Below are 22,381 nucleotides of genomic sequence, written 5' to 3'. Positions count from 1 at the left end.
TGAATGAAAAAATTGGTTGAAATTGGTAAAGACTTAATACCTAAATGTCCTTAAAAGTAACTTAAAGATATACCAAACTTAAAGAAAGTTAAAGAAAAAACTTGAGTTCATCTGAAGGAATGATGTGGGGTGAGTTCTAACTCACCTGTGAATCGTGAAGCAGTATGTCTTAACCAAGTTCAGAGAGGTCTGAGATAAGGAATTGATTTCACGGGTTTGTGTACTTTGCGTTATCTTTGGTTTGAAGGTAGTTTCATTTTGGCATGCATTAGAAGCAGAAAAACTGTATGTAGCCATATGGGCTTGCTAAAAGATACACTTGTTAAAAAGCATGCCCGGTCCTTTGCAGAAGACACAAATAAGGCTGAAAAATAATAAGATAATCAGGTTTTAAAAGTCAGATGGCCAGTATCTGTGAAAGCTCCACAACTTCTGAGAGTCCTGAAAGATTTTTTGCTCTTTCTCAATTAATTTGTCTTCCATTTATTCATTTTGACAAATTTTATTGTTCCCATATTTCATTCTAAGGTTTTGACTAAGTTTGAGGAGTATTTAAATGAATAAAACCTATTTTCTACCTACAAGAAGCCCACAGTTTAGAAGAGGAAAAAAAGCGTTTAGTACCTGCTATTCCCATATGTTCTTCAGCTAAGTTTACTTTAGTCTTAGATCAGTCTTGTTTAGGATGTATAGATATTTTTAGATAGCAATATAATCAGTTATACAGATTAATCTATTTTATAAATAGAGTGATATGGGCAGTGATGTAGACTGCAGGATAATTATAAAAGGATGAGTAAAATTATCTGTGTCAGAGACTATCTCCAGGCTAGAAGGAGATAATGCTTCAAAACCTGTGAGACGTTAATCCTGAGAGCAAAGGGGAAATGTATAGAGATTGTTAGTGTTTTTATCAGATATCCATTTTCCCTGTCTTTCTTATTTACAGAACTCCAATTATAATCTGAGCGAAGGACCATGTTTTATAGTCTCCTTTGCAAATGGACTTGCCAGTGAGATGTGAAGGGGCAGTTGCTGGATGGATCTTTTTGACCTTAAAGTGGATAATCCCAGGCTAGAGATTATGCCTTTTATCTTCCCTCTTTACCACTTCCTCCTTTTTCTTGCTTCCAGGAACTCCAGCCACCATTATAGATCCTGAAGAGATCTTGAAGAAAGCTACAAATTTCTGGTGAAGCAGACAGCTAGAAGGAACATGCCTTTCTGATGACTGTGGTGCCACCATACTTCTAGATTTTTATATGGGTGAGATAAATAAGCCTCTGTCTTGTCTAATGTTTAGGTTAATTTGAGGTTTTATTTTATATGTATCAAATGTAATCCTAAAAGCACCCATACAAGAATAAGATAGCAAGTTCAGGTTAGTCGAGAAATTGACCTGACCAGAGTAGAGAGTAAGACCCCACTATCGTCACTGACAAGTATTGACACAACTACATTTGCAGCCTTCCCTACACAATTATAACTCTTCATTTAAAATGGCTTTGGACTTGTTGAATACATAACCTTCAAATGTAACTCTCCATTATTGACATCTATAGCAATTAAGTCAACTATTCCAAGGAGAACAAGTAAAAAGTGTGGAAAATTTTTTTAAAAATCAAAGACATTAAACTACTCTCAATGCAACATGGATTCAAGGACCAAGATTTCAGAGAACAGAAAAGTACATTTGGGTGAGCCTGATATGATTCACTACTTTTCCCTTAGAGACATTCGTCTCCCTGAGCCAAGTGGCTGATGTTGATTTGCAACCTTGGGACTTCCCCAGATGAAATTCGAAACTGGCCCCCATACACAGACAGCAAGGAGAGACCAAAGAAAGAGGTAGACCACTCCAGAGTAGTAGGTGGCAGGTTTAACAAGCAAGAGAACTTACATACGAGGCTTGTCTTGGGCAGCCGCAAGACAAGCAGATCTCTGCACTCGCCTCCCAGAATCTTAAAAGTTTATATAGAGACCTTAACAGGGTTCGGTCACATACATATACCATCAAGATGGTCTCAACAACACCTTAATCTCTCAAGATTGCCTCCTTGAAATGGCTCTGGCTCTGGAACCAGTGGGTGGAACGTACATTCCAAGGAAAGGGGAGAGGGTAAGACCCCAATCCAGCTCACAAGTGGTCACACCCTCTTGATGACCTCCAACAGCTGAATAGCCAAGCGGAAACCACAGACTAAAAGGTTAAGCAGCAGAGCAGACCTTCAGCAATCTCTGTTTGATGGGAGGGGTTCAGGGTTGGCCAAGTACGAGGGTCCCTGGTAACCATCCCAGGCATTCAGTAGGAGAATCTGAAGAACTAAACTCTAGAAGTAATGGCAAACTGAAAATTGTGCAACTCTCTCCGAGATTAAAACTGAGTTTCAAACCAACTCAAGCTAGACTCAATTAAGGTCATCTAAGTCTAGACTAACTGCTTGCCAATTTGAGAAATTAAACAACATTTAAATTAATGAAGGGACATATCATATTTATGGATTGCAAGACTCAATATTGTAAAAGTGTCAGTTCTCCCCCAAACTGATGTGTAGATTGAATGTGATCCCAATCAACAACCCAGTGGGGTTTTAGTGGAAAGTGCCAACTGGTTCTGAAATTTTTATGGAAATGTAAAGAATTAAGAATAGCTAAGACCATCTTGACAAAGAACAAATTTGAGGTACTAGAGATACACTGATGAGAAAAGCAATGAAGTTCCTGCCACTACGGGGCTCACAGTCCTATGGGAACATTAGAATCTGAGCATAAGTTTTTTCAAAAGAAAGAGTACCATTTAAGTAGGTTGGGTTTCCCATAGATCCTAGTTGAGGGTGCCTAGTTTCCCTAGTTGAGGGCGCCTCCCTGAGAAAATGATCTTTAAGCTGAAACTTGAAGAATGAGTAGTAGTCACCTAGGAGTATACAAGAGATAAGAGCATTCTAGGAGAGGGAAGAGTTGGTGAGAATTCCCTGAGAAAGAGAGAGGGCTTATAAAATGGAGTGGGGGACAGTGAGGGCTGGGATGGAGATTTACAAAGGATGAATATGGATAGGTAAGCAGGGGCTAAAACTTGGTAGGTCTCAGAGGGCATATTAAAGAATCTCTACTTTATGCTAAAAGTCAGTATTTTAAAGGATTCTCCTCTCCCAGGGAATAAAAAGAATAAGACTTACATTATCAAAAGATTTCAAAATATTATTCTATCTGCAGTTGGGAGGATCAAATATCAAAGTTGGGAGAGTAACTAAGAGGGTCTTCCCACTAAAGTGAAGGAGAGAAAGGCAGTTGTTTAGAATAAGGCAGTAGAAGTGGAGAAGAGTAGATGCAATTGAGATGTTAATCAAATTACCTCCTAAGGAGGCACTGTACTAGACAAACAAAATGCTTGCTGCCAGACACATTGTGAATGTTTCTGTCCCCCCCAAAATTCATATGTTGAAACTCTACTCCCCAGTGTGGTGGTATTAGGAGGTGGGGCCTTTAGGAAGTAATTAGGATCAGACAAGGTCATGAGGGTAGAGCCTTGTAAATGAGATTTGTGCTCTTCTAAGTGCCATGATAGAGCGGCTGCTTTCTGCCCTCCACCATGTGAGGATACAGAGAGAAGTTGGCAATCTGTAAGGAGGAAGAGGGCTCTCACCAGAACTCGACCGAGTTGGCACCCTGATCTCCAACTTACAAACTCCAGAACTGTAAGAAATAAATTTCTGTTGTTTATAAGCCACCCAGTCTGTGGTACTTTCTTATAGCAGTCCAAACCAACTAAGACACACATATATGGTACTAATAAATGCTGGTAAGTAGTTATTAAATGTTGAGAGAGAGGACTATTGACTTATGGATCTTGGAATACTAAGGAGGAAGGAATGAGAAAAGGAAGAAAGGAAAAGAAGAGAAGGAGGATAGGAAGGTGGGAGAATTGGAGAACTGGGAATTCAGAACCCCAGAATGTCTTTGAGGTATGCCAGCAAAAAGAAGGAGGAGGAGGAGAAGGAGGAAAGAAAATTCCAAAATCCAAAACCAATGAAAGGTAGATAGAGACTGAAACAGTAATAGAAGTTTTTGTTACAAGTCAAAGTACAGTCTTCACACTGTTACCAAAGGCTATGGGTCATTTTAGCACAATCTACATGGTTAATAGCTCTGGAGGCATCAGCCAATATATTTAATGATATGTAATTAAGTTTTAATTATAAGCATTGACAATTCAACAGATAATCAAGAATAACATATAGATGGCTTTTTAATTGGTTATATGACTTTTCTACAAGTATTTTCAATTTCTAAATTATGCATTTTTTACTTTGGCAACTGTTATAGTAATTTTGTGCTCCTAGGCACGTGGTTTCTAGAGGACACCAACTCCGAATCTTGTAAGACCAGAAGAGGGAAATTCGTAAGTTAAAATTATACCATAGATAATGCAAAGTAAATGAGATGCATGTTAAAAAAAATTAAATTTATATATTATAAAACAATTATATAAGATAAGCCATTTGATTCATAACAAAGAGCATAAAGATTTGTTCATTTTGTTTTACTTAAGAAGAACTGTTCCTATCACCAGTATCATTTTATTTGTAGGCAGAAATCACCACTGTGTGATTTTGGGGTTGATGGAAAATTGATTATGAATCCAACTTCTGCCTTCTTTTCACTATCGTCATGTTTAACAAGACATTCATACCTATTTTAGCCTGTTTTTACCCCTACAAAATGAGTTTCATCAAGAAATGAAGATAACAGAAATAAAAGTATTTAATGTATTAAAATGCTACATATAAATGTTATACACAATATTGTCATATTATTCCTAGAAACGACATTGCCTCAACTGCCAAGTTAAAGGTCATTTTCTTGCTTTAAATTTTCTCTCAATTTTGACATTTCCCATTAACTTTCTGAATTGTAACCCTCAATACATTTATAAGTTTGTGAAAATTTTAGAGAATGATCTCAAAGGTAAGTAGTAATTTATTGAAGGTATACAGTGATGAGTCAAAGGAATCAGGACTGTTGTGTAATAGACAGGAGATATCTGTCACTAGGTGACATAAAACATTCAGAAGGAAAAAAGTTTGGAAGTGGAGGAGAGGAGGGACGACGAATTCCAGTGGGCGAAGTTGAATTTATCATCATCAGATTTGTAGTAGTGGAAATCTTGGCTATTGATAGTGTTGCTCAAGTATAGAATACACAGCAACAGGAAGAAGGCCAAGATCTGAGTGAACCTAAAAGAGCACCAAGAGACTGAGAGAGTAAAGGAACCAGAGTTACAGCTGCGCCACATTCCAACCAACACTCAGTATTTTCGGAAGAAATAGAGAGGCCAAAGTAAAACCAAGAGAAAAGGACATGTATGATTACCAACATTTTTCTCACCACCTGGTCACAGACCCCTTTTTCTCCCACTGCTACTTTCTTGGATACTATACAACTCTACTAACATAATCTCCCTGTTAACTCTTGGGATATCCCAGAGCCGTGGCCCAAATTCTTTTGGAGAAACCAGTCATTAGCAGTTCCCGACCAAAGGCATTTATGACAAACAGGCAGAGGATGATTAACTAGGCAGCGAATAAGCTCAAACTTCAGAATCTCTCACTTGTATGAGCACCCTTCTAAGGCCTGGTACCTATTTTAGTATTCGTATATGTTTGTTATTTTCTCCGGGAGAAAACTCAGCAAGTTGTATAAGCTACAGGTTGCACAAAACCAAGGTCCACCCATGCATACAGGATAAATTCGCCACATCTTTGAGTTGGAAAGGACTTGAGAGGTCATATGTGTCCTCCAATATTGTGGGAATCCCTCTGCCAACATTCTTTAAAAATCTTCATTTAAAAGAAAGAAATTGCCAGCTGTGTTTGGATTTTGCTCTATCTTTTGTCCCGTTTCCCCATCTCTAAAAGGGCATGAATATGAATTTCCTCATAAGGCAGTTGTTAAAATAAATACAAAGTGCATAGCACTCTACTTAGCACAAAGATGGGGTTTAAAAGTGATTTTTACTATTATTGTTCTATATTGGAGTGTTTCCAGAGATTAAAATCTCACCAATTCTTTAGGCCGTATGGACACTTTATAAAGCTTAAGCTAGGTCTTCCTTATCATGAACTGGAGCCCATACCCCCACCTTCCTCTAGAACTACATAATTTGTTTACTCTTTCTTCAAAAGTTTGAAAGAGCCATTCATGTCCTCCAAGTCTTCAAGGAAGAGCTACATCTTTTAACTGTTAGTTGACATGCCTTGGAGTCCCTAGAGCATAGCCTAGTGCTTGGCGTTTAGCAAAGTTCAATGAGTGCTTTAAAGTAAGTGAATGAGTAACAGGATCCTTGAAAAACTAAAATGAATCTCAAGCATTCTATCCTCGGTTCTCGCCTCTGAAAATCTGGTGGATTCACTCTCTTAGAAGAATCAAAATGATTCTGTCCAAAACAGAGTGCTAAGGAATTATCGCCTCATGTAATCAGTTTACTACTTTTATTCCCTTAATGCAAAGAAAGTTGTACAGGTTTCTTTGACAAGTTAACCCCAAGTTTTTGTTACATAACCTTAGACCAGCCAAGTATCACCATTCTTTTTTTTTTAAATAATTTTATTTATTCATTTATTTTTTCCCCCAAAGCCCCAGTAGATAGTTGTATGTCATAGCTGCACATCCTTCTAGTTGCTGTATGTGGGACGCGGCCTCAGCATGGCCGGACAAGCGGTGTGTCAGTGCGCGCCCGGGATCCGAACCCGGGCTGCCAGCAGTGCAGTGCAAGCACTTAACCACTAAGCCACGGGGCCGGCCCCAAGTATCACCATTCTTGAAAGCAGGAATTAGATGTTACTCAAGTTTGCATTCTTCATCTTGTCCTAGACCTAGTGCTTTGCGTCTAATAGGTACTTAGCATACAATTTTTAAAATTTGAGTTATAATATGTACACAGAAGTTTGCACATATCACAAGTGTGCAGTTTGATGATTTTTTACATATATATTTACTGTGGTAACCACCATTCACATCAAAATAGAATATCATCACCCCACAAATGTTGTCTCTTTTCTTTTCCTTGTAAATACTCCCCTCCAATCAAGTAACTATTTACCACCATAAATTAGCTTACTCTGTTCTTTTTTTTTTTTTTTTTTTTATTTTTCCCCTAAAGCCCCAAGCGATAGTTGTAAGTCATAGTTGCACATTCTTCTAGTTGCTGTATGTGGGACGCGGCCTCAGCATGGCCGGAGAAGCAGCGCGTCTGTGCGCGCCCGGGATCCGAACCCGGGCAGCCTGCATCGGAGCGCACGCACTTAACCGCTAAGCCACGGGGCCGGCCCACTTACTCTGTTCTTGACTGATTTGATTGTTAATCAAGTTAAAATAAATGTGTGGGTTTATTTATGGACATTCTATTATTTCCCTTTTTTTTTAATTCTAGTTTATTTTTTTAAGACTTGATTTTTTAGAGCAGTTTTAGGTTACCAGCAAAATTGAGGGGAAGGTACAAAGATTTCTCATTACCTCCTGCCCCCGCACGTCCACAGCCTCCTCCATTATCAACATCTCCCACCAGAATGGTACATTTTTTTTTATAATTGATAAACCTACATCAAAACATCATAATCACCCAAAGTCCATAGTTTACATTACAGTACTCTCTTGGTGTTGTACATTCTATGGGTTTGGAAAAATGTATAATGACATGTATCCATCATTATAGTATTATACAGAGTATTTTCACTGCCCTAAAAATCTTCTGTGCTCCACTTATTTATCCCACCCTCCCCACCAACCCCTGGCAAGCATTGCTCTTTTTACTGTCTCCATAGTTTTGCTTTTATTATGTCATATAGTTGGAACCGTACAGTATATAGACTTTTCAGATTGGCTTCTTTCACTTAGGAATATACATTTAAGGTTCCTTTGTTTTTTTTTGTTTTTTTTTTTTTTAAAGATTTTATTTATTCAGTTTTTTCCCCCCAAAGCCCCAGTAGATAGTTGTATGTCATAGGTTCACATCCTTCTAGTTGCTGTACGTGGGACTCGGCCTCGCGTTGGACGGAGAAGCGGTGCCTCGGGGCGCTCCCGGGATCCGAACCCGGGTCGCCAGCATCAGAGCGCGCGCCCTTAACCGCCAAGCCACAGAGCCGGCCCTAAGGTTCCTTTGTGTTTTTCCTTGGCTTGATAGCTCATTTCATTTTAGTGCTGAATAATATTTTATTGTCTGGATGTATGACAGTTTATTGATCCATTCACTTACTGAAGGACATCTTGGTTGCACCCAAGTTTTGGCAATTATGAATAAAGCTGCTATAAACATCTGAGTGCAGGTTTTTGTGTAGACATATGTTTTCCACTCCTTTGGGAGAATACCAAGGGATGTGATTGCTGGATCAGATGGTAAGAGTACGTTTAGTTTTGTAAGAAACTGCCAAACTGTCTTCCAAAGTGGCTGTACCATTCTGCATTCCCACCAGTAACATACGAGAGTTCCTGTTGCTCTATATCCTTGTCAGCATTTGGTGTTGTCAGTGTTCTGGATTTTGGCCATTCTAATAGGTGTGCAGTAGTATCTCACGGTTGTTTGAATTTGCATTTCCCTGATGACATATGATCTGGAGCATCTATTCATATGCTTATCGGCCATCTGTAGAACTTCTTTGGTGAGGTGTCTGTTCAGGCCTTTGGCCCATTTTTTAATAGAGTTATTCTTATTGTTGAGTTTTAAGAGTTCTTTGTATATTTTTTACACACAAATAAATGGAAAGATACTTCATACTCATGGACTGGAAGAATTACTATTGTTAAAATGTTCATGCTACTCACAGCAATCTGCATTCTAACACATGTGAGATGATACCTCCTTTTGGCTTTGATTTGAACTTCCCTGATGATTAGTGATGTTCAGCACCTTTTCATGTGTCTGTTGGCCATCTTTATGTCTTCTTTGGAAAAATGTCTATTCAGATCCTCTGCCCATTTTTTAACTGGACTTTTTTTTTTATGTGTGTTCTTCAATTTCTTTCATCAATGTCTTATAGTTTTCAGTGTACAGGCCTTTCATCTCCTTGGTTAAATTTATTCCTATGTATTTTATTCTTTTGATGCAATTGCAAATGGGATTATTTTCTTAAGTTTTCTTTCTGATAGTTCATTATTAGTGTATAGAGATGCAACAGATTTCTGTATATTGATTTTGTATACTGCAACTATACTGAATTTATTTATTAGCTCTAACAGTTTTTTGGTGGAGTCTTTAGGGTTTTCTATATATAAAATCATGTCATCTGCAAATAGTGACAGTTTTACTTCTCCCTTTCCAATTTGGATGCCTTTTATTTCTTTTTATTGCCTAATTACTCTGGCTAGGACTTCCAACACTATATTGAATAAAAGTGGTGAGAGTGGGCATCCTTGTCTTATTCCTGATTTTAGAGGAAAAGCTTGCAGCTTTTCACTATTGAATACGATGTTTGCTGCGGGCTTGTCATATATGGCCTTTATTATGTTGAGGTACATTCCCTCTATATCCACTTTGATGAAAATTTTCATCATAAATGGATGTTGAATTTTGTCAAATGCTTTTTCTGCATCTGTTGAGATGATCATATGATTTTTATCCTTCATCTTTTAATGTGATGTATGACATTGATTGATTTGTGGATGTTGAATCATCCTTGCATCCTTGAGATAATACCACTTGATCCTTGTTGTGCGACCCTTTTAATGTATTGTTGCATTCAGTTTACTAAAATTTCATTGACGATTTTTACATCTACGTTCATCAGGGATATTGGCCTATAGTTTTCTTTCCCTGTGGTGTCTTTGTCTGGTTTTGGTATCGCAGTAATGCTGGCCTCATAAAATGAGTTTGGATGTGTTCTCTCCAACACCCCTTTCTATTTTTTTGGAAGCGTTTGAGAGGAATTGGTATTAATTCTTCTTTGAATGTTTGGCTGAATTTACTGGTGAAGCCATCTGATCCTGTACATTTGTTTGTAGGGAGTTTTTAAATTACTGATTCAATCTCCTTACAAGTAATTGGTCTGTGTAGATTTTCTATTTCTTCATGATTCAGTCTTAGTAGGTTTTATGTTTCTAGGAATTTATCCGTTTCTTCTAGGTTATCCGATTTGTTCACGTATAATTGTTCAGAGTAGTCTCTTATGATCTTTGTTTTTCTGTGGTATCAGCTGTAACTTCTCCTCTTTCTTTCTGACTTTATTTATATGACCCATCTTTCTCTTTTTCTTAGTGAATATAGCTAAAGATTTGCCTATTTTGTTTACCAATTCAAAAAACAAACTCTTAGTTTCATTCATCTTTTCTGTTGTCTTTTTGGTCTCCCTTTCCTTGATTTCCACTCTGATCTTTGTTCTTTCCTTCCTTCTACTAGCTTTGGGCTTTGTTTGTTCTTTTTTTCTAGTTCCTTGAGGTATAAAGTTAGGTGGTTTACCCTTACCAGTAAGATTTATATTTTCATATGTTTTCTTGTTACTAATTAGCACCCTTTCTTTTCAGTTTAAAGAAGCCCCTTTACCATTTCTTGTAAGGCTGGTTTAGTGGTAATGAACTCCTTTAGCTTCTGCTTGTCTGAAAAACGCTTTATTTCTCCTTTAATTCTGAATGATAACTTTGCAGGGTAAAGTATTCTTGGTTGGAAATTTTTTTCTTTTAGCACTTTGAATATATCATGTCACTCCCTTCTGGCCCACAAAGTTTCTTTTGAAAAAACTAGTCTTATGGAAGTTCCTTTGTACATAACAAGTTGTTTTTCTCTTGCTGCTCTTAAGATTATCTCCTTGTCTTTAACTCTTTTTTTTTTAAAGATTTTATTTATTTATTTTTCCCCCAAAGCCCCAGTACATAGTTGTCTGTCATAGCTGCACATCCTTCTAGTTGCTGTATGTGGGACACGGCCTCAGCATGGCTGGAGGAGTGGTGCCTCGGTGCGCACCCGGGATCCGAACCCGGGCCGCCGGCAGCGGAGAGCACGCACTTAACCGCTAAGCCACGGGGCCGGCCCTCTTTTTTTTTTTTTGATGATGATTGGCCCTGCACTAACATCTGTTGCCAATCCTCCTCTTTTTCCTTTTTCTCCCCAAAGCCCCCATACATTGTTGTGTATCATAGTTGTAGAGTTGTAGCTCTTCTATGTGGGATGCTGCCTCAGCATGGCTTGATGAGTGGTGAATAGGTCTGCGCCCAGGATCTGAACTGGCAAACCCCAGGCTGCCGTAGCAGAATGCACAAATTTAACTGCTATGCCAGCGCCCATCCCCTCCTTGTCTTTACCTTTGACATTTTAATTATAATGCATCTTGGTCTGGATCTCTTTGGGTTCATCTTATTTAGAACTCTCTGAGCTTCCTGGATCTGGATGTCTGTTTCTTTCCTCAGGTTAGGGACGTTTTCAGCCATTATTTCTTAAGGTTTCTGCCCCTTTCTCTCTTCTTCTTCTGGGAGCCTTATAATGTGAATATTAGTCTGTTTGATGTTGTCCCATAAGTCCCTTAAGCTATCTTTACTTTCTTTTCATTCTTTTTTATTTTTTGCTGCTCTAATTGGTTGAGTTCCTCTGCTCTGTCTTCAGGTTCACTAATCCCTTCTTCTGCTTCATCTTCTCTGCTATTGAACTCCTCTAGTGTTTTCTTCAGTTCAATTATATTTTCCAGTTCTTTGACTTTTGTTTGGAACTTTCTTATATTTTCTCTCTTTGTTGAAGTTCTCAGTGTGTTCACCTATTCTTCTCCTAAGTTTGGTGAGCATCTTCATGACCACTACTTTGAACTCTTTATCAGGTAAATTACTTATCTCTGTTTCATTTAGGTTTTTTCCTCAAGTTTTATCTTGTTCTTTTGTTTGGGACATATTCCTTTGTTTCTTCTTTTTTCTGACTTTCCATGTTGGTTTCTATGCATTAGATGAAACATCCACCCAGTCTTGAAAGAATGACCTTGTGTGGGAAATGAATCTTATTGTTCAAACCTGCCCTTACTCTTGGTTGTCTCTCAAACCTTTAGTGATTGATCAAGCAGCCTATTTTATTTTTAATAGCTCACAGTAATGGAAGGTGTACTGAGACTAGTTAGTGTCCCAAACGGGAGGATCTCAGTCAGCACCTAGATTCAGGCTGATTGGAAATGAGACCCTCAGTCACCAGCTTTTAAAGAATGCAAATATATACAGTCCTGTGGGACTGCAAGTGTAAGTCCCAATGGCCCCCAGAGCCAGGTGATCTAGAGGTGTTCCCTGGACAACAGTCACAAAAACTGGGGTTCCAAATGAGTGTACAAGCTCCTTTCTGGGAGATATCAGTGAGCTATAGCAAGGCAGAGGCAGAGTGCAAAGACGGTGTCCCCTGCCCTTCATTCCCTGAGCACACCTCCTTAGCCTCTAGATACATGCCAAACCTAAAGCCTTCCTCTCATGCCAAAGCTCTAGGACTAGCAGATAGGCCTCTTTCACAGAAAGGGTCGGGATGTATTTCAGTCTGCAATCTGTGCAATGCCCTGGGGGTGGTATCCTGCCAACAACTGTCTCTACAACTGTTACAGGCCCATGGAACCCAGGAACACAAGCTCCACTGGCCCTTAGAGCCAGGTGATCATGGGTATTCCCTGAGTGGCAGATGCAAAACCCAAGGCATCCGATGTAAAAACTGGGGTACTAGACAGGTATAAGAGCTCCCCTCTGAGAGATGTTGGCACCTTGGAGTGTGGCAGAGAAAGACAACGAAGATAGTGGCTACCCTCTGAGGTCTCAGGAAATTTTACAGTCAGCCCTTCCAGGTGTGTTTAATTAGAAACCTGTCCCCTCAGGCTGCAGCTATGATGATAAGCTTATAGATTTCTTTCACAGAAAGATTGAGCTCCCGGGTCTGTTGCTTTTTCCCATGCCCTGAGGCTGGTAGCTGTTTAAGACCACTTTCTCCATTGGTTACAATCCTGTGGGACCCGTGAGTGTAAGCCCCACTGGCCGCCAGAGCTAGGCAATGTAGGGTGTCCCCTGGCGGCAGCTACAAAAATCAGGGCACCAGAGAAAGGTATAAGCTCCTTCTTGTAAGACACCAGCAAGCTGGAGCGAGGCAGAGGAAGAGAGCAAAGACTCCACCAGCCTCTGTTCCCTGAGAGTAGCTCTGGAGACCCCTATAAGTGTGTCAAACCAGAAGCCTGTACCTCAGGCCAGAGCCCCTGGACAAGCAAATAGGCCTCATTCTCAGAAAGACTAGAGTGTGTTCCAGTCTTCTGTCTGTGCAGTGCCCTGGGAGTGGTAGTTTGCCAAGAACTGTCTCTCTGATTGTTACAGTCCCACAGAACCCAGGAACGCAAGCTCTCTTGGCCTCCAGAGCCAGGCCATCAAGGGGCATCCCCTCAGCAGCAGCCGCAAAAACTGGGTCACCAGATGTAAAAACAGGGGCACCAGACGTGTGTAGAAGCTCCCTTCTGGGCAGTACTGGCACTCTGGAGCACTAGAGGGAGAGCGCAAATATGTCACCCACTTGCTGAAGTGAGGCAGAGGAAGAATGTAAAGATGGTACTTGCCAGAAAAAGGAAAAAAAAAAAAAAAAGAAGAAAAAAGGAAAACAAGGGAAAGAAAAAGGAAAAAAAAGATGGCATCCACCAGCAAGGCAGAGAGATAGCCTGGAAGATGTTGCCTGCGGCTGAAGCATAAACATGGCACGTGTAGAAAAGGAAAAAACCAGATGGTACCCACCAGCTTAAGTGAGGCAGAGAGAGAGCAGGAAGATGGGGCCCATCAGCCTCTGGCCCTGGAGAGTATCTGGCAGGCCCCTGCCCCTTAGAACAATGCTGTAAAATTAGGAAATGAGTCTCTTTCACATAAAGTCTGGGCACTTTTCAAAGGGCTGCTTCTGTGCTGGACCTGGTTGGGGGGTGGGAGGGGTGAGTCTGCACAGGCCCTTTAAGAGCCATTCCTCAATTTGCCACAGTCCCATGGGTCTCGTGGGTGCAAGGCCCCCATTGGTCTTCAAAGCCAGATGTTTTAGGGTCTCTTCCTTTAGGTGCTGCTCTTAAAGTTGGGGTGCACAACATGGAGCACAGATCCCCCAAAGAGAAGCTCCAGAGTTTTTGTTCCCTCCTGACTGTGGGACGCAGTGCTGGTGGTGGGGTTTATGATGAGACTGTGTCTCAGCCTTTCCTACCTGTTTCCACGTGGTTTCCCTCTCATTTGCCCAATGTGAAGGGGATGCTCCACCAGATTTTAGGGTTTTTTCCAGAGAAAATTGTTCCATATATGGTAATAAAGTCAGCGTGTCTGTGGGAGGAGGTGAGTTCAAGATCTTCCTACCCGGCCATCTTGAACTGGAACCCCCAGGCCTTCTGCTGGAAAAATAGCCCCCAGGAAAGAATCTATGGAAATGGGCTCTTCATGTGCCTCCTCTTACTTAAACATGGCAGCCCCGCGTTGGTTGCTGTTAATAACTGAAAATGTAGTTCTATACATTTTGTACAGGTTTACAGTTATTTTATGGTAAAAGCATAAGTGTGTTATTAGCTGTCTTGTCCATAACCAAAGTCTCATTGAATAAGTGAATAAGTGAATAAATCCTGTGCTTACTCTGTGTTGATTTTTTGTTTTTCTAAAAACCAAACCTAAAGGGCCCGCCCGGTGGCTTAGCAGTTAAGCGCGCAAGCTCCGCTACTGGCGGCCCAGGTTCGGATCCCGGCGCGCACTGACGCACCACTTGTCCGGCCATGCTGAGGCTGTGTCCCACATACAGCAACTAGAAGGATGTGCAACTATGACATACAACTATCTACTGGGGCTTTGGGGAAAGAAAAAAAAACGAGGAGGATTGGCAATAGATGTTAGCTTAGAGCCGGTCTTCCTTAGCAAAAAGTGGAGGATTAGCATGGATGTTAGCTCAGGGCTGATCTTCCTCACACACACACAAAAAAAAACCTAAAATGCAGGATTTCAAAATGCATTTTATCTCTAGTTTATCTCCTTTGTTTTAGATCAGTATCCAAGTAAAGCACTCTTTGGGTTCTGAATCGGGTGTCTTATAAATTAGCACTGCCCCTACTTTTGTTCATATTCAACTCTAATAAGTACTCCTTTTATCTTTTCCTCTTAAATGTAATTTGATAAATCTGCTGAACAATAGAGTACCAAGCTCAGAATCAAATACCTTACTCCCGTCCAGCATGAATCTACGTACATGACACTTGGAAAAACTCTGTCAAAATTGTTAGTTTTGAATTTGTTCAATATTAACGTACAATTTACAGTTACTTTGTCCATAAAGATAATGGGAAGGTTGGCCAGAATCAAGAAATGCCATATGTATGAGTTTAGTGGCTACTTACAAAGAGAAATGAAGTTAGTCTGGTAAGATATTTTTACTAAATTATAGTTGTTTCCTTTTTTTTCCTGGTTACTGACAAATTACTTATTTCATGATCTTCTCTAGAATATTTCCAGGGCTCTATTTCAAACTTAATCACTGTATAGATAACAGAATCTACCTTTAAAAAAAAAAAAAAACAGAAAATCTCTATATGCGCATTCTTCTGGCCCCTTGTCTGTTGTTTATGGATTTACCAAATATGATGAAACATACCCCTGTTCCCACAGGCAAATAGCAATTTTATGTAACGGGAAAGATACGTTAAATTTGAATTCATAATCCTCTTACTAGCTATGTAATAGGCAATTTACTTAGTCCTTTAAATTTTTGTCCTTCTCTTTGATTAAATGGGGATAAAATACTTGTTTGAATGTTTGTTTTGAAGATTAGAGAAATATATGAAGGCAACTATTATATTTCGATCTGACAGGTATCCAAACAAGATGGCTACTGTATCAACAGTGTTATTATCATTCCAGTATTCTGCGAGTAATTCACCTGAGCGTGGATATTTGAATTTAAGCAGCCACATGCTTTCTCACTGGCTTTTCTCCAACTGTGACCCCAATTCTCTCCAAGCAATGTTTAGTCCCTTCTCTCCTAAAGACTGCTCTACCTAGAAGAAAATATATAGACTCAGAAAGGAATTTATATACTTATATTTCTCTCTTCTCTTAACATTACTTATTTTCTCAAAGAAGAGCTATCTTTTCCTGTTCATTTTCTTGCTCCAAATAGAATTAACAAAATCATTTTACCTCTTTTAGTATTGTTAAAAGTTTTATTTCATGCTCTGCTCTAAATCTTTTTTCTTTTTCTTTTTCTCAGTGTTATCACTATTGTCTTGTCCTTCCTTATGGGATTCTCCTATAGTCTTTACTTACTCTTTAAAAACCTTCAGAGTGCTGAGGAGAGCCTCATTGATATCTTTGCAACTTTGGGATCTTCCCACTTTTTCCTTCTTTATATAGGGGTTATATATGAAATTTAAAAGTCTAGCTAGCAAGATCATATCTTTTATTTTCTAATTTAAAAAACTGTGTGCGCGTGTGCACGCGCGCCTGTCTTTTTCATACATGTTCGTCTCATTTACTCCTAAGGTGTAAAGTTCGAGGCGGAAAAGCCAAGAGGTCCTCTCTACTACATTGTTCTGCGTGAAGAGACTCTCACCAGATGTCAAAAAATAAATGCATCAGGCTGCACTCTAGGGAAAGGTTTTCAGCGGAGTCGTACATTTTAACTGAGCTGGGGTTCTTTCACCAATAAGTTGTGCCCAAGAATCCACTTCCTTCCAATCCTTCTAAGCAGGCCAAGCAAACCAATTCAGAAGAGAACGCAGCAAAACTAACTAACCAACAAAATTTGTCCTTGAAGCACGGGGGCACAATTTGGGGACACGTGTGGCCGGTCTGGGCGGCTGAGTCTCCCGCCTTCAGCGAGCCCACCCTGGGGCGCTCTGGGCTCTCCCACAGCTCGGTTCCCTCGCCCCCTGCCAGGCACAGAACGCCGATTAGAGCCGGCACGAGGGAGTTGAGCGAAGCGCCAGCAGGGCAACTGGGCATGCTCAGAAGCCGGGCAGGTTTGGGTCTCAACCAGGCAGCTTGTGCATTACACCAGCGCTCGCAGCCCTGGGAGGAGGAGGAGGAGGAGCGGAGGAGGAAGGGGAGGAGGAGCGGCGAGCGGTAGCCACGACCGCCACCACCAGGCAGAGGAAGAGTTCGTGAGGAGGGAAAGACCCTCCTCCCACTTGGAGCGCGTGGTGTCAGCTTTTGGGAAAAGAGAATACAAGATAAAGGAGGAGACGGAAAGAAGAAGAAGGAAAAAAAAAGTGACGGGGGAAAGAGAGAAAAAAGGAGGTGAACAGAAAGGGCCAGAGCGTGCAGGGAGCCGGAGGCGCGGGGGCGGCAGTGCGGAGCCCGGAGCGCTGCCTCTTGGGCAGGTGCCGCGGCCACTGCCCGGAGGCGGCATGTGACGCGCGGTCGCAGCTGCCCGCGGCCGGAGCGCTCTCGGACCCGGGAGCGCACACCGTGGAGCAACTCGGTGCCATCCCGGATCCCCACGCTCCTCGTCAGTTCGCCGGCGCGGCAGCACCGCTTCTGGAAAGACGGGCGATGAGCCGAAGGGCGGCTCCGGGCATGGGCGCACAGTCTTAGGACTCTCGTTCCCTGAACGCCGAGCAGGAGGCGACGAAGGGAAGGTGGACCGGGCGCCCCCCGCGCATCGGGGAGGAGCGAACAACCTGCGTTGGGACGGCCACCTGGAGCGCAGCGGCCAGGTAAGGACGGCGCCCGCCACCCGGGCGCTGGGCAAAGCGGGTGGCGGTAGAGGCTGACCTGGTTTCTTGCCTTATCGCGTTGCGAAAGGAGGAAAAAGTTTTCAGCGCGGGTAGGAAATGTCTTTGCTTGCGGGAGTTTAAAGAGGGTACTGGCGAGGGGGGAAAGAGCTGGTCTGTCGATTTGGTGGTGGTGGTGGGGCGCTTGAACCTGGAGAGAGCGCGATCTGGTGCGGAGTTGGAGCTCTGGGACTGAGGGTGGGGAATGTTGAGGTGACACCAAGCGCCGGGAAAGAGACGGGAATAATAGGAGCGGTGGCGGGGAGAGAGCCTGGGACGCCCCACCCGGCTCTCCTTCGCTTGGGTTCTCTCTCCCCCGAAAGCAGGTTCCGAGGCACGAAGTGTCCCGACAAGAGGCGCTGCTCGGCCCGGGTGCTTGTGTGCGCGCGTGTGTGTTGTGCGTGTGCGGGTTCCCGCATTTGATTTCCTAACGCTTTTAAGAAGGCTAAGGCAGACACCCGCCAACCTGCCAGCGGGGCCGCTTGTTCGGATTGCATTTCAGGGGCCGAAGAGGCAAATTTGGTACCTGGTGTAACACCTGGGCCAAGGTGCGTAGCCCGGGTGCCCGTCTTTACTGACCGAGGGAGAGTCTACACTCTCGGAGCGGCAGCGTTGAACTGCGCCGGATCTCCTCTCTGGAACCCTCCCCCAGCACAGCCTCCTTACAGCTGGGTTAATTTCTGCGTGTTTTTAAATCGTGGGGGGCAGGGGGCCAGTTGACTCGAGCAGCAGAATTCACTTGTCTACTTAGCGCTGTGCGTGTTGGAATTGTGATCCTGTTAGCCGTGCGTGTGCGTGTGTGCGACTCTCCTAGCACGCAGGTTGGAAGTGATAGAGGAAGCAGAGGTTTGAGAATTGCATGCATATGGACCGATTTCAAGAATGCAAACATTCGTTTGTCTGCAAGTGTTATTTCAACCTGTCCGGTGGCTGTAAGGATATGTTTTCCTCCCGCTGTCCATGTTTGCAATGTGAAAGGACGGCTCTCCTTAGGAGGTAAATGTATTTATCAGAGCATTTGTGTTGTTAAGGACACTGGTTATTTCACGGTATGCTTTGCACAGACCTTTCATTTCTCTCTTGGCCTCTGAGTTCCAACGAGACTAATCCCCCATTTTGGGTCTTTCGAGGTTACTATTTGAAAAACAATCTTGTTTAAAAAGTGTATATGTTGATTATGTAGTCCCAAATTTTATGTTGTGAGATCATGATATTGCATGAAACATTCATCACTATTTCTTGTGTTTAAAACAATGCCCCTGTATTTACTTACGGGGGAGACCCTGGATAAGAATATACACTTCAGAAAGGAGAGGGCCGAACCTAGAACAAATACGTGCACGTAGACAGGATTGTGGCAGTAGGATATTAATAAAAAACACAGAGGTCTTTCTGTTCCCCGTGTGGTGGGATAGATATGGCGTTGGGTGCACCCTCTTGTTACAGGAGCTGGTATTGCTAAGTATACATAGAACGTGCCTGCCTCTCCAGTATGCATTCAATATGCCCCAGCAATGTGGGAGATCCTACATTCCTATCACTGAATAACCTATCTTTAGACTTTGTGTATGTAGTTTGTTTTAGCTTAATATGTAATCAGCTATTGTTGAGTTAGAAAGTACGTTATTTTTGAAATGGGTTTCCATATGGAAATATAACTGTAGTTTAAGTTACTAATTTAAAATTAATTACATTGCAGGTCAGATTTAGACTGTTTCTATAGGCTTGGGGGGTGCTCTAAGGTTAAATTTAATATGAAAATAGCAGTGTTGAAACTCTGTTTTTTAAATAACAGCAAGTATTTATTCAAATGGCCTTGACAGTTAAAAAAGAAAATGAGATAAAAGGTAGATTTTGAAAAAGTCTTTCACAATGTATATCTTTTGCATGAAAAATTATTGCAAAAGAAAAGTGTAATTTGGGAAAAGGGAAAGCATGTGTGTGGAATTGGTCAGGGTTTAGAGAAAGATTGAGAGTGTTACAATAATAAGATCAGTTCTCCATTAAACCTATGTTTAAACTTATTTAGAGTTTAGAGAAATGTGTGAATATATATTATCTTATTTTTCTTCCTGGGGAAAAAAAGTAAATATCACTTCAAAAGTATTATTTATTTCCCCAGATTATTTAGGCATACTTCAAAGTTCTTGAGGGTGCACCGTCTCGTTTTCTTTTCCTTATAAAGACAGACGATTTATTTTCGTACAAAAAGTACTTTTTTTGTTATTTTAATCTACAGTGTGTAAAAATATGAACTTCTTTTAGTGATACTTTAGCTTTTAATTGCAGGCAACCTGTTGAAAATGAGCCTGGGAAAAATGTGAAATTCACAGAACTAGACTATCTTGGATCCACACCAGTAAACTGAATAGACAGAAAATGAAATGCTCTGATTAAAAGTAAAGTTGCCTTGTGTATTTGCAAATTGTAAAGTAATAAATGTTTTCAGATTTTTACCTAAAATTTCCTCTATCATTTCCCAAGCCAACATATTGTTCTTGCCTAATAAACTTGTTAACATTGGCAGAATTAGTTGCTTACTCCTAAATGGCCTGGACGGTGTCAGTGTAACTATTAAGAAACTGGGTCTTGTTTGCAGTGCGGGGAAGTTTATATTGGGAACAGCTGTGGTGTAGTGGCACTTCAGATATGAGATGAATGAGCTGTGAATCATAGGAAGATGGAGGCTCTGATCGGTATGCAGACAGATGCGTCTGTCCTTCACTTATGGAACCTAATTTTATATCATAATAGATTATGACTAATAGCATTATCCTCGCATTGTGGTTTTGAAGTATCAGTGAGTAACTGGAAATGTTTTATTGTATACAATATCTTTGTGAATTTAAAATACGTTTTTCTTGCAGAAGAATATCAAACAGGCATATACAGCTCCAAATAAAAAATTAATCAAATGCCTCCACCATGGTTATTTAAAAAAAATTACTCAGCATAATAAAATGATTATACTCAGCACTTGATTGCAGTGCTTCCCTGGATGTGATGGCACTGAAGCTTCCGCAAGATTTTTCACCCATCAATCTCAGTCCAGTGGAGTCCTCATCCTGGTGATTAGTCTTAACAGAACTTTGGAATAGAATTTCAACCTCAGTGGAAAGTGTTGATTTTAGGGGAAAAGTGTGAAGAGATCATCTAATGAATTTGACAGGAGGCAAATCCAGTCAAATTGGAAGTTAATTTCTTGTATCTGACAAACTCTATCTTCTCCATTAAGGAAGTGGTTTTTGTACAGATCAAATTCAAAGTATACTCTTTGAATCCTAAATCAGAGTCCCTGCACGTCTCCAGAGCTCCACCAGCACACCACAGAAAGGCTGTGCAGGAGCAAAAGGCACCCCCTTTCAGTTGTAAACCCAGCATCTGGAGGGCTCTGTTAGACTTCTCCATTCCCTAAAAGTTGCATATCCTTGGCAGTATAGATCTGCATTAGCATTGTCTTCACGCAAAGAAATGAAGACCCTTTTGTTGCCATGAAGTTATTGAAAATGTTGAATCATCATGGGCCTTGTATGAGAACTGTGTTCCTTCCTCAAGCATTTCTTTCCCAGTGTACAAATGGAGATGGTAGCAGTTGCCCTGTCCACATTGCAGAGTGGTTTTCAGAGTCCAAAGGCGTGATGCATGTGCAAGTGCTTGTTGAACAGTCTGGAAAGCACGCTAAAATGCAGTGCACAGTTGGGACCCACAGGCGTCTTAATATTCCTTGACTTGGAGCACGGAGAGCCAGTGTGTAGGTGTCCCTCTGGCTCAGTAGTTGGCTGCTGTGTGTTCCTTTTTGTCCAGAAGTTTTGGCAGCTTGTAGATTCCCCAGCCCCTGGCAGGCTCTCCCCTTCAGGCTGGCAATTTTGTTCTCTCACCTGTTGAAATTTCCTGCTCACACACTCCTGGGGGCCAAGTACTCTGGCTGGCGTGCACCTTCTTAGACTTCTGCTAAGGCTGCACCTTCCACATTGACACTGACCTGGGATCCACTGGTGATGACAGCAAGCCAACAGAAGGAATATCTGAGCCACTGCCATCTTCTTCTCACTGATTGTGCCAGCTCATCCTGAAGCCAGCTAGAAGATGAACACTTTGAGGAGAAACAAGGTGGTAGAAAATGACTAAATACGATTAGATAAACAGTAGTTGGCAATGCATTGTGGGCTTTGAGCTCTTGCCTTCCCCAGCCCTGCTCTGCGTGAGACCTGGGGGCTGGACTTACTGATTCTTCAACCAGTGCACTGCACAGAAGAAGGGAGTCTGAGATGGGTTTACCTGCCCTAACCCTAGTGAGCTCTAGTAATTCCCATGCCCGGCTGGCCTCAGTTTCTCTAACTCTTGTTGTATTTGACATTTCATAAGACTAGTCTTCTCTCATGTTTTCAGTTTGCATTTTTTGTACTAGACTGAAGTCCTGCCTGGAAAGACTTGAGCTATGACCTTGACAGTTAGCCTCACCCTTGCCAAGAACTTCTCTCCAGGAGCAAGACTCCATTCTTTCTCTTCTCGGGCTCCGATGCAACCCTGAAGTGGACAGACCCCTAGACCTAAGGCACAGCCACCCTCTTGACAGTGTGTCGTTTCTCCCTGGAGACTTGTGCTGCCAAGTTCCACCTGACAAATAAAATCTGCCTGTGTGCCGTTGCTGGCAGGATCAAATCTCAGTTCTTCACGCTCCTCCT

At 41.6% G+C, this 22,381-nt stretch overlaps 1 protein-coding gene across 5 annotated transcripts in view; it reads left to right on the top strand.

Moving 5' to 3' along the window:
* Positions 1–17,092: 17,092 nt before the first annotated feature.
* CHRM3 (cholinergic receptor muscarinic 3) overlaps positions 17,093–22,381 on the top strand; it is a 473,044-nt gene continuing 467,755 nt past the window's right edge. For all 5 annotated transcript variants that reach the window (XM_087431902.1, XM_087431900.1, XM_087431901.1 and 2 more), the window contains exon 1: positions 17,093–17,639. The gene's annotated coding sequence lies outside the window, so the exon portion shown is untranslated. The remainder of the gene's footprint in view (positions 17,640–22,381) is intronic.

Source organism: Ceratotherium simum, chromosome 6 (assembly GCF_057802395.1).
Source record: "Ceratotherium simum simum isolate JZ-2026a chromosome 6, ASM5780239v1, whole genome shotgun sequence".
Taxonomy (NCBI): domain Eukaryota; kingdom Metazoa; phylum Chordata; class Mammalia; order Perissodactyla; family Rhinocerotidae; genus Ceratotherium; species Ceratotherium simum.
The sequence above is the reverse complement of the archived record's forward strand: the minus strand, read 5'-3'. Positions and strand labels throughout refer to the sequence as shown.